General features: G+C 40.2%; 1 protein-coding gene across 1 annotated transcript in view; it reads right to left on the bottom strand.

The window, feature by feature from the left end:
* Window positions 1-9,742, bottom strand: part of LOC132577249 (bifunctional heparan sulfate N-deacetylase/N-sulfotransferase 4) — a 217,437-nt gene extending 207,695 nt beyond the window's left edge. Inside the window, exon 1 of the transcript XR_009555816.1 lies at window positions 9,157-9,742. The gene's annotated coding sequence lies outside the window, so the exon portion shown is untranslated. The remainder of the gene's footprint in view (window positions 1-9,156) is intronic.
* Window positions 9,743-12,967: the final 3,225 nt, after the last annotated feature.

Genomic DNA, 12,967 nt, shown 5'->3' with positions numbered 1-12,967 from the left:
ACCTCATTAGAAGCTTTACAAAAAGAAGACTGGGATGGCTCTAAGTTCTTGTGGGGCTTGTTCTGAAGCATCAACAGAGGCATTTAAAAAATGCTGGAAGAGGGGAAAAAGAAAAGGCATTGCCTTTATGGACAAAGGCTCACAGAGGTATACAGGCACAGCCGATACTTCAGGTATGTGAGGTACAGCATAGCATCATGAATTTAAGTATTAATACTTAACACCATAACCTTAAACGAGCCTGGATTTGCTCCAAGAAAGGTTTAATATGTCAAAATAACATGTCTTCATAAGTAGGGTTCCCAGTTCTGAGTAGAGGAATATCTAGAGATTCTGGGGATGGAGCCTGGTGAAGGTGCAGTTTGAGGGGCAGGAGGGATTTATCAAAGTGAGGTTGTGCAGGAGGGATCATAGCAGGATGTAATGCCACAGAGTTCATCTTCCAAAGCAATTATTGTCTTGAGCAGCTCTTACAAAAAGAGTGCTAACCAAGAGATTGCCGGGTGCCCCTTGTAGGTTGACAACCCTAGAGAAGCTGCTGTGGTCTGAACCAGTTGAGGCTTCTCAATTAGTTTTAAAGGCATCTACACATAAAGGTAGAGTTGCTAGGTTCTACCTTGCAGTCAGCAGGGGGATCCTGGGTCGTTTCTAGGAACTTCTGGACCCAGAAGTGATGACATCACATTGCCAACATCGAGGGGTTACACTCTAGTTTTTGGGCAAAACTTTAGGGTTTGTGTTGTCATCACATCACCTTTTGGGCCAGTTGGAGGTAGAATTTCCTTCCCACCGGCCTGCTCACTGGCAGTGGGGAAGCACTCCACAAAAGTGGTTATAGTAGCATGCAGGACTTTGTTTGCAGAACAAGCCCAGCAGGAACTAATTTGCAATTTAGGCCACACCCCCTGATATCACCATTGTTTTACATAGGGCTTTTTTTGTAGAAAAAGCCCAGAAAAGACTAACTTGCATATTAGGCCATACTCCCTGACACCAAGCCAGCCAGAACTGCGTTCCTGTGCGTTCCTGCTCAAAAAAGTCCTGATAGCATGGATTAAGCAGTTGGGTTCAACAGGGAAATCAGTTTATGCACTGGATGAAACAACTGGAAGGCACTCTTAGCAACAGCTCCATAAGAAGTACATATGTACTTCACACCTCCTGCCCTCATCCTCCTTGCCAGATAGTGTAACAAAATGTCATGATGGATAGTATCAAAAGCAACAATCAGATTCAATACAATAAAATAGTAGGAAAGAATTACCTTGATCAATCAATTATGGAAACTGCTGCTACATAGGTCCCCAAGCCTAGTCTTGGGGAGCCTGTCTGGTGTAGTGGTTAAGTGCATGGACTCTTATCTGGAGAACTGGGTTTGATTCCCCACTCCTCTGCATGCACCTGCTGATGTGATCTTGAGTCAGTCACAAGTTCTTGCAGAGTTGTTTCTCTCAAGAGCAGTTTCTGTTAGAGTTCTCTCAGCTCTGCCTACCTCACAGGGTGTCTGTTGCGGGGTGGGAAAGGGTGGGAAAGGAGAGCCTCTCTGAGACTCCTTCAAGTAGTGAAAGGCAGTGTATAAATCCAATCTCTTCTTCTTCTTCTGAAGGCCAATTGAAATGGGTCGAAGGCAGATGTGTTACCCCGAAAAACTAGCTGTTCTGCCACCACTCAATAATATCCCCCCAAAATGGTAGGGTTGATAGCTCTTAACATCTTTTTTCATATCAAAGACTGATAAAGCAAAGTCTCATAGCTTATTTTAAAGGACCCAGAAAATTTTCTTATGTTAAAGCCTGATTTATACTTTATTAAGGAAGACCCCACCAATAAATCCCTTAACAAGAATGTAATTTATAGGGTGTTCCTACTCCAGTTAGTTTATTAAAAGTCCACAATTTTCAGTTATTGCTTTTCATAAAATCACAGGATTGAAAGCGAACATCCAGGTCATCTAGTCCAACTGCCTGCTCAATGCAGGATCAGCCTAGAGAATCCCTAAAAAGTGTTTATCCAGCTGCTGCTTAAAGACTGCCAGTTAGGGGCATATTTATTTATTTTATTAGACTTTTAGTTCACCCTTCCCTGTGAGCAAGGCTCAGGGCAGGTAACAAGTTAAAAAAAGTTATTAGTTATAAATTAAAAACAAGTTAACATAGCAACAAGTCACAAATTTAGATCAGATGGCAACTTAGGCACGAATAACAAATTTATCAAAGTGAGGTTGTGCAGCCTGTGTGTTGGAGGAGACTGGTATAGTGACAGAGTGGGTGGCAGTGAGGTGAATAGGGGATGCTAGTCTAGATGGAACTTTACTGCTTCAGCTGTATGCCTGGCAAAACATTTCTGTTTTGCAGGCTATGTGGAGCTGAATATGTGAAGCTGCATAGTCCTGCTTAATGGCAAGAGCAAGGCCTGAAGCCATGTTTCTACAATTACAACTCCAGAAGGCAGAAATCTAGCTGGGAAGACAGATGTTGCATATAAATTTGGCAGCTGGGATCAAGACTTAGACTGGGATTGAGAGGTGTGTTATTGCATGGAAGAACTGATTTTCCCCTGATGCCATCTTCTCATGTTGCATTAGCTCCTGAATTTCAAGGGCTAACAGACAGGTTGGTGCAAAAAGGAAGAAACCTGGTAACTATTGCACACATTAAGACTTAGAACATGACTCTCTGATTCTAGCTCTACAGTTTAATTCTTATTTTTAGGGATGTGTAAAATCTGTTTTAGTGGTGCTTTCTGCATTGCATTAATATCCTTCAGGATGTGCATTGGAACACTGGAAGATTTCAGATTATCTTTATTTTCCTGAACAAATGCTGTGTGTGCAAGGTTTCTTTCCCCAACAAAAGCAGTTACATAAAACTGTTTGATATCAGTGGGCTCACAAATGCATGGTGATTTGTTTTGGAATGGAATGTGAACTAGAAAGCACATCAGAATGGGCAGTCCACTTTATTTATATAAGAGTTTGTGCATCCAATCCAATTGTTGATTCTCCAACACCATCTTAAAATAAATTGGACAGAATCAGATTTTAAAAAATCTGAGACCATTGTCCATAAGAGTAGAGCAACAACATTCACGTCTGAAATCAAAAGCAGAAGATTGCTGTGAAATCCCTGTAGACCTCTACAGGTTCCTCAAGATCAGTCACGACTGTCTGGTTTTATTTTGATATTTAAAAGGACAAGACTGTGGTCCTACATATAACAAGAAACATCTTCCTTCTGCTACCTAGATGCATGATACCACTATGTAGTTGACCCATCTGCACCGTGATTCACTACATTGAGAAGGAGAACAGGAACAAATAACCTGGCCCAGCACAACCACAGAGATATCTGCCAGATGTGAATGTGCAATGGAACCCATTTTTATACACACATTCTGTGATTGGCAATGCTGCTTTCCAAATAGTGCTGATCAAAGTGAAGGGGCATGCATGTGGGCACTTCCTCTGCACATTCTTACCATGCAAATGGCTCAGAGCTCATGAGGGCCAGCATGTTTATGATCACTTCTCACACAGATGGATCTTCTGCATAGTGCTGGTAGGGGAGCATATTTAAGTGGAAAGCATAATATGTGAATGCCCGGTGTATTGTTGGCAATAATTGCCATGACCATTAAAAAAATACAGAAATGCTGCCAGTCAGAATCCCTCTACTACCTTCTAGATTTGGGACTTTTCCAGTGGTGTGCAGCAACAGCAAACAATGGCAACGAAGGTAGAAAGTCAGAGAGTGTGATCTCACATCAAGTGCCCTACAGTTTTCTGTGGTCCATTTTATTGTGTTTATTTGGCAAAATTCTTTACTGTATTTCACCAAACAGTTCTATCTCAAAGGCTTTGATCCTATGGAAAAAAAATTACACTAATAGAGGGGGACAATTGTCACCTAATTCTCCCTATTGCTGCAGATCTTTGATACCCTTGTGGTGCTACTAGTGGTCCCTGACTCCAAGAGCAGCATTTTGGGCTGCACAAAGAGGGAAAAGGCAAGGAAGTCCTGCTCTGCTGACAGAAATCCCTTCCATCAGTTCAGCCTGATTGCAGGATCCAAGCCAACGTGTTTTGTAAATTGATCTCAGTATTTTGAATGTTCCTCTGGCTATTCAGATGAAACAAATATTATAAAAAATAGGGAGAAAACAGGGGCTTTTTTTTTTAGCAGTGACATATAAAACCAGTCCTCCTGGCAACAAAACAGTCACAAAAGGAGATGTTTTTCTGCTTTTCAAAGCATTCACACTAGGAGGCGCTACATAATTACCAGTCTGGAAATTAGGAAAGCATGGATTAGTGTGGCTAGGATAGGAGAAGCCAAACAAAGACAGAATTCACTAATCAGATGCAGGCAATAAAAGTCATTCCTCCATGATAATGGTCACTTGTATACAAGCAAGAGCAATAAGCCCAACAGAACAAATGTCAAACTAGAGAATCTCAAGAGAACCACAGATGTATGTGGCAAGCCCAACACAACCAGTGTTAAACCAGACAATCATCTTAAGCAAAGGACACTGTTGCAAGTCCAACAGAATCAATGTCAAATCAGAAAATCAACACCAAATCAACTTGACTAGCCAGTACTAAGACATGGCAAGAAGACACTGACACAGGCCGAGTGTAAAATCAAAGAAACACAATCCTGGAAGCCTTAAATGCCATACTCAAATTCCCATATAATTCCCAAATTTCTCGAATGTTTGGAGGCACATTTGCTGGTATCCTAAAAAATGCCATATACCATCCCGATACCTGAATATATCCAAAATTTACCAAAAACCGTTTATATATATTTGGGCCATAAATATCTGAACACACATCCCTAAGTACATCACCAAGGGCAGAGAACTCCTATCCCAGTGGTGCATCAAAGTGCACTTCTTTCCAAAATTCCATGCCGGTAAAAGTTTGCCATACTTGGGTAAAAGTAAAGTACAATGCTAGGGGACAATTTTGGGATGAGGACCATCTCCATCTGTGACCCTGGTTGATCCATCACTTAATGGACATGAATCTTGCAGCTGTATATATGTAATATAGATCATTGTAATATGCAAATACTCCTTAATACTTTACCTATTTTTATGTCTTAGAAATATGTAAAAGCTATATGCTTTGCATAGAAAATATCAGTAATATTTATGAAAAGATAGGTCAGTATGATTTACTCCATGTTACAGGCAAGCCTGCATACAACAGATTGGAGATAAGTTAAATGAAACTGGAAAAGGTAAAGTTTGTTCAAGGCCACTGAGAAGATTCACTGAATTGAGACTTTCACAAGGTATGACCATTGCTTGTAACCACTAGAGTCTATTGCTGTAAAAAATGAACCAAGATGGCAAGAAATTCCTGTAAGGATATGTCTACATAAACATTTGTTCTTAAAAAAAAAATAGATGACAAACTGTACACTTTAGGTTCCAGATTAATATTCTGGCAATTTACAGTGAAATTCGAAATAGAATTGTACCCTTTTAAATACATTGAAGTTAATGGGATTTAAAAGGTAGCACTCTGTTTAGGATTGCATGAAAAACCATCCATATACGATAGTTGTGGTTATGGCTTAGTTGTAGAACCTAACTCATCTTTTCTTACTACTCTTACTAGTAATAAATATTTTAGCTTAGTATGCATGGTATTCATTTTCTTCCTCCAGCCAATTTTTATAGGTGAAAATCAATTCTCCTATGAAATTTAATATTAAGGACATTTGCTCTTCTTCTTTTTTTTTTGTGGCCAACCCTGTTGAGAGTATTTTTGACAGCATGCTGTATGAAATGAGGACTTATTATTAAGTACAGCCACGTTAGCTTCTCATTAGCAGAAAAGGTAGGATTGCCAATATGAAATGAAAACTCTTCAGAGACAAGGTTCAGGTACAAAATGGCATACTTTCCCATGTTTTAATGAAATTTAGCACAAAACCAACAGCAAGACTTGTCTGGTCTGGCTACAGGCCAGCCAATAACATTCCTATTTTGTCTGCTGACATTCTACAGAGTTTGTACACAGGGATATGATTGCATCAGTATCAAGGAGCTGCTTATGAATCCCACAGTCTGCTCTGCCACAGATACCAGTGGGAGCAAAGGGTTCCATTACATCACAGCAAACTACAGACTTCATCCCTTTAACTTTCTTTGCTATAGAGAAATATTGGAGGTGGCTGTATGCATGACTGCCTGATCCTTATTTCTGAAATACAAAAAACAAACAAAAATGTGTGTGACACTCCATACACTATAGTCAATTCTTATTTCCTTCTGACAGAAATTATCTTCCCCAGAAAAACAGAGATGTGTAAATTGACCCCAGGAATTCAAGTACTGCATAAATGAAAGATTCCCCCTCCCACATACCCATTGAATATTGTGCATGCTGTTCTTTTATCTTTCACACTGCTATAATCTCATTCATTTCAATGGAACTACTTTAGTGTAAATCCCTATAGCTTCATCACAATATGGAACTCAGGAATGAAAGCTGTTATTATTCACCTGTTAGAATGGGATAAGGGACTGAGAAAACAGAAAGCAGATTACCCAGAACCACCTGATGAATCAAAAATTAAAATGGGATTTTAACCAATGACTGCTCAACAATTTTTTCATGAGACAGCATAAATACTTGCTGTTCGCTAAACATTTATACTAGGCTAATGAAAAAATGGTCCATAATTTCTCCATGTCTCAATGGCAATACACATATTCTAAAGTAATTTATTGGCTTTAACATGTTTTGAATGTTGAAAACATTTGCAAAAATGGAGTCAAATTTCTGATTTCCTTCAGGAAACTTTTCACAATTTTGGAATGCAAATGGAAGTAATTTTTGGAATGGAAGTAATTTTTAGGTAAAGGAAGTGAGCTAGAAGAAACATACAGTTTCCTAGAATATTTCTCTAGCCATCTTTCACAGACTGCACAATGGGATTTGATAATATTTTACCTATCTAGATTAAAAATATTTTGTTGAAAACAAAAAGCAAACAAACAGCCCCATGAAATAAAACATAGCACAAAACAGATATTTCTGAGTTTTGTAGCTGGCTTTCCTTGCAAGTAAAAAGATTTATTTTTAAATGTGTTTCCAAGTGAAGATGAGACCTTATTTCTCTGCACATTACCATCAAGATGTGGTGGCAGTGATCCGCTGTAATGTATGGCATGTGTCTAAATGGACTTCACTTTAATAGAGAGCTGAATTCCTGCACAGATCCCATTTTATGTTTCCTTACATGCCTTGAAACAAAACCAGAGAATGGTCAGGATCACATTGCTAAGCAACCTAGAAGTTATAATTGTGATAGTCACAAAGTCATAATAAGTGTTGCTGAAGTTATGGGTTTCCCTTAGAGCACTGCTTAATAGAAAGAGTGGAGTTAATGACAGGCAAGTGGTCTATGACTCAGCCATTGCTATTTATATTTAAAACTAATTCCCAGGCTTTGTTTTATTCCATCAAATTGATGAGGCAGAGGAGAACTGTTGAGCAGCATTACAGAAAGAGCTCAACCTGTGCCAGGCTGGCACTGTACTGCTAATGTCTGGCTTTCAGTAGACCATTAAACAGGGATCAGAGATGGGCTGTAAGCTTAAGAAGAGGTACAACATGTTAAAACATAATCTTCAATGTTTCGGCACCTAGCTAAGCTATTTAAAGACTCCCATCATCTGACATAGATTGCTCTTGTGAACAGTCCAGAGACATTTGAAAGACACTTTTTTTGACCTGAGCAAGAGTTCAGTAGCGCCTTCAAGGCTTAAAAAAATGTGGCAGGATATGAGCTTGTGTGAGTCAGTTGAGCAAACTGGCTTATATTGAGTTAGCTTTGGGGCCCATCTAACTTAGTGTTGTCTACTCTGACAACTGCTCCCCAGAATCTCAGGCAAAGAAAGCCTATTTCCCTGCAACTTTAAATGTGATTTTTAAAATAAGAGATGCCAGAAATAGAACTCAGAACCCTCTGCTTGCCAAGCATTACCAATGAGTTACTTTATCTCCCCAGAGACTGTCGTTCCATTAATGCCAATAAGACTGATCTAGAGGGGTGGGTTCAGAACACATTCCTTAGACACAAGTCACAGTGATTTCAAAGTTTCCTATATGTAAGTGCTCTCAGCACCATAACCTTCATGGGACTCTGGGTTTTCAACAAAATTCTAGGCCAGGTTTACATAGCTTGGTGCCTAAATGTGGAAAGTGGTTTATCTTAATGAGCAGCAAGCTAGATTGGGGGCAGTGGGGGTGGTATGATATACTTTAGAAACAGTCAGTCCTGCTTCTCTTAGGTTACACTAACTTACTGTTTGCATGGAAAGTATGATTCACTTCTAGGAACAGATGTGTTTCAAATGCTTATTCCCAACAGTGATGACTTGGGGCCACAGAGTAAGCTGGAAGACAAAGCTGCCCGGGAGTCTTCTTGCTCTAACTCTGGAGTAGTAAGCACTTTTCACCTCAGATCTCTCTCATAGCCCCACACACTCAAACTATCAATTGGTACTCACAGGCCATGGAACAATCAGTCTCTCTTAAATGTCCCAGACAGATGTTGTTTAACTACAAAACCAGCAGAACAGAACCAATTTGCCCATTTCTACCTTCCTTCCAAATTAATTGCCAAGAGAAGAGCATTAAATGGTTCCATTTAAGTATCCTCCATGGTAATCATAGCCTTTTGGTGTGCTCAGTTTTTCACAGGATCTTCTCACAGAAAGTGAGAAACAAGGAGTAGAAAGTATAACTCCAGAGGAAAAGCATCAACTGAATTATTCCGGTTTCTCCTTGTTCTCTAATTTTCTGTAACTTACTATAGCTTTCCAGTTTTCAGGCACATTTTCATCATTCAATGGACAGATATTTCTTGAATTTACCCTCAGTGTAGCTACATAAAATAGTACCGCCCTGAAACTTTAGTAAGAAACACCAGATTTCTTCAATCCTCCCACCCCAGTTCTCCAAAATATACTTTGTAAATGGGCTTCATTTCCTAACCATTTCCTGACATAGGTGTAATATCTCCCCATATTATATTCATTATTCATAACTAGACATATTCCATACAAATATCCACAAAACAGCATCACAACTCATGCCAAGCTACTCTCCCTGCAAACTAAAGCACAACTTACCCAAAGAGAGATCCTTTTCAAGTAAGGGTTCCTCCTAAGCATGAGGGTATAGGGAAGACAGCTCCTGAGGTGTCTTCGTTTAGTTCCCGGGAGTGTGCAAGGAATTGTTCCCTTTCCCCCTTTGCCAATCTCGTGCCTGCTGCTTGAACAGTATCCCAGGGAGGCTTCTCTCGCTCCATCTCTCATCCACCGAACTCCTCTGGAACAGTCACATTTTTTATTTATTCACACAGTCCCTATTCAAAACAAGCAGCCAGCTGGAATGATTCAAACCTCTGTTCTGTCCGCTGTTTAAATGCAGCTTCCTTTTCGGACATAGGAATTACACCAGGGAGCAGTCACAGAACAGCAAAAAGGCGATGAGAACTACTTAATCACCCGAATACCAGCTGCTCCTGCTGCTGCCGCTGCTGTGGCTGGCTGTGCCTCTTGCCTGGCTGTCCTCCTCTTTTCCCTCTCCCTCCCTTTCCCCCTCATGTCTCCAGAACTATAAAGGCGGCTTGGGAGGATTATGATTGGCAGAAGCAGCCAATTCCTTCAGCTAATCATCCTCAAGGTTTTCAAGGACTAGGAGCTGTTGTGATGTCATTCAGACAGTGTGGGGTTACACACGAACACATTCCAGCAGAAGCTAATTCAGAGATCAGCTGCATTCCACTCACACCCCAGTGATTGATTAGCCGTTCCTGGGAGGATTTGCATAATCTGTCATTGTATAGTTTGGACCACCAACCTCCATGCTAACCTGGCTGTACTCAATCCAGGGGTGGAAATGCCACTTGCAAGCTTTTTGACATCTAACGCTGAGGCTGTAAAAATAAAAACATGAAGACATGAAAAGTTTGGAGAGCAGTTTTCTTTTTATCCAGAAGATAAGACACCAAGCAGGGGAAGAAAACAGGACAGGGAAACTACTTGTTTTAAGACAGGCAAGAACTCCGTTTTCTAGTTTATAATTCAGAACATTGCCAGGACTGTTTTAACCCAGGGGGGCAAAAATCACTGCAAATAGTACATCCACTGATGCAATTGAATAATGAAAACTTAAACATTAACATCAAACAGCCCTGTAAGAAATTGCACAGTTACATTTAGGGTATATTTCTGCCCCTAGCCAAACTTTGGTTATTTTTTTTAAACCCTATTATACCCAATAAATTAAAAAAAACTAACATAAAATTTCATGAATTTATTGAATTCATATATAATGTATAAAATTAAAAATTACGTTTTTGTACCTCAGGAGATATTTCAAACCCAAGAGCATATCTTTGTTGAAGTAAATATTTATCAGGGGAGGTCATGAGTTTGCCATGAAGGACTATCTCTAAAGCACCTTAGATGGACTTTTGGCCACAGTGTTATGAAAAAAGGTCAATAAGTAGTTTTCCTAACCCAGAACATTACATAGGCTGGGGTTTTTAAAAAGTATCCCAGTGGCAAAATGCCTAGTTTCCTGGGGTTGTTTTTCTGCCCCAGGTGCTTTGTTTTATTTACATATAGAAAACTGTATGTGGTAAGATATACTCTACAGACATTGTTTAGGTGACAGCTGTTCTAAGAACAGGTGACAATGTCCTAAGAAGAAAATGTTCTAGACTAGAGCCACTTTTCTCTTCATTCTCCCCCCTCCCCCTCCCCCGCCAAGTACAACAGGGTAGCTGATTATTCCTCAGGGGTTTCATGAATTTAAAATCCTAGAAAGCAGATCAGATTTTCACATCTTCTTGAATATCTGCAGATATTCTGCTGCTGCTAGTCAGAGGCATTAAAAGTCTTCATCTGGAGTTCTGAAAACCCAGTTCAGCCCTCACTGTTACTTCCCTTAGCTTGTGAAACTTCACCAGGTATTGTCCACACATTTTCAGTCTTTAAACCTAGAATCTGCCTTCCCAATCTTAAAGCCTAGAATCTTGTGTTTTTCAATGGGATGAGTTGTATGTCCTTCTGAACACGACTCTGTAGGTGTATGTTAATATTTGCCAACAATCTGCTTAACTGTCCTGTCTTATGTTGTGATATGCAATATGAATTTATGCTCAACTACCATGACCAAAAGTGCCAAAGGTGGACCTGATCCAATGCCTTTTACTGGGGTAGCAGTAGTCATCCAAGGCACTGTGTACCCAACATGATCATATGCCCAGCTGCTTTGACTGAGGATATTCACTTATTTATTTAGTTGATTTTTATTCTGCCCTTGCCACAATATTCCTTCTTCAGTCTACTGATGGTTGATGTCATTGAGCTATTGGTCTCAGCTTGAAATTGTCTGTAATTCTATCTTCCAGTCTGAAACTGAGTGGTTTTAATTGTTTTACTGTTATTTTTATTGATTTTGTTTATTCTTGTTGTACTCTACCCTGAGCCCATTCATGTGGTAGGGCCAAATAAAAATCAACAAACTATTTTCTCTGTCAAAGCAGCTGAGTCTCTATGGCTGATTTCACACTGTGAAATTGACATGATTTTACCCCATTGTGAAAAAATCTGCTTCAGTTTGAACTGTTTCTGGGCTATCAGACAGCTGCTGCTGAAGTGACAGGATCCCGGCAGCAGTCAGTGGTTGCCCATTCACACTGCTAGCTCAGCTAAACCACAGACCGCTGCGGAAAGGGTTGTCTTTTTAAAAAAGGCTTCCGTGTGTATGCTCAACCGGAGAAGCACGCAAGCACACCTCAGAGAGGGGTTAGGGGGAAAAAACCACCCAACCTTGCCTGATACAGCTTGACATGATCACACAGCTCTTTTGCTTATGAGTCGCACCAGGGCATTCAGACAGCAGCCGATTATGCGACCTACATCCGATTCGGCGGATGCTACCGGGAAAATCTAGGTAGCTTTTTGATGCGGATAGGAGGTGTCTGGAGATGGGGTGAGTACAGGTGCAGCTCGGAGGGAAGATGTGCTCATGTGATCCTGCGTTTTTAATCCGAATGGGAGGCAGGGCTAGCTCAGGCCAAATCTCCTGTGTGAAACCACCCTTTGTATAGCAGGATAATACTGAAATAGGGGCTCTTAGGAACAGTACTTGCCAGGCTGTAGAAATATGATATTGCTTTATGGTTGTACAACAGCAACTAAAGAAGCATCATAACTCCTCTACACATGAATTGGTTACTGAATTGGTTATTTACTTATTAAATTTAAATTCCACTTTCTAGCACCACAGTGATAGAAACTGGATTGTTGTATTCATTTCCCCAAAAAACTTCTACTACTTAGGTATATTCTTCCACCATGGAACTCTACCTCTGTGAACATTCTTGGAAAATTGTCATTGTCAATATATCTAATTCTGAACATGGCCTCAAAATATGGATCAAAAAATACGCAAAAGAGGGCCAAACATAGACAGTGAGTATTTTTCAACAAACCTGGAGCAACCCCTAGTTATGCCAAACACCCCTGACAGAATAGGGGGGGGGGGGCACCACACAATAAGGTCTAAAACTTTAACATAATGGGGCGAACTCCAACTTACATTGTTGCTGGTTAACCACAACAAGGAAAAGGGGAACAAGAGAGGGGGCACTAAGGAAGACAATGAGAAGAGGATGTGGTAGCAAAGGAACGTGGATGTGGGAACTGGAATGAAGCAATGGCAGTATGTGAATGTGTGAGGGAAAGGGAGGTGAAGGAGGAAGTGATGAGCAAAGAAGCTAGCAAGTGAAGTAGTGAAGGCAGCAGTCAGGAAAGAGGATGACATGAGGACTGAGGTATATTTACTGTATATATGTAATGGAATAGTCCACTCCTCCTCTAATATCTGTGTGACTTGGTTTGGTCCTATTGTTAGAATTGTCTCCTT

The sequence above is a fragment of the Heteronotia binoei genome, chromosome 9 (assembly GCF_032191835.1).
Source record: "Heteronotia binoei isolate CCM8104 ecotype False Entrance Well chromosome 9, APGP_CSIRO_Hbin_v1, whole genome shotgun sequence".
In the NCBI taxonomy this organism is placed as follows: domain Eukaryota; kingdom Metazoa; phylum Chordata; class Lepidosauria; order Squamata; family Gekkonidae; genus Heteronotia; species Heteronotia binoei.
Note: the sequence above shows the minus strand (reverse complement) of the source record. Positions and strands in the feature narration are given on the sequence as shown.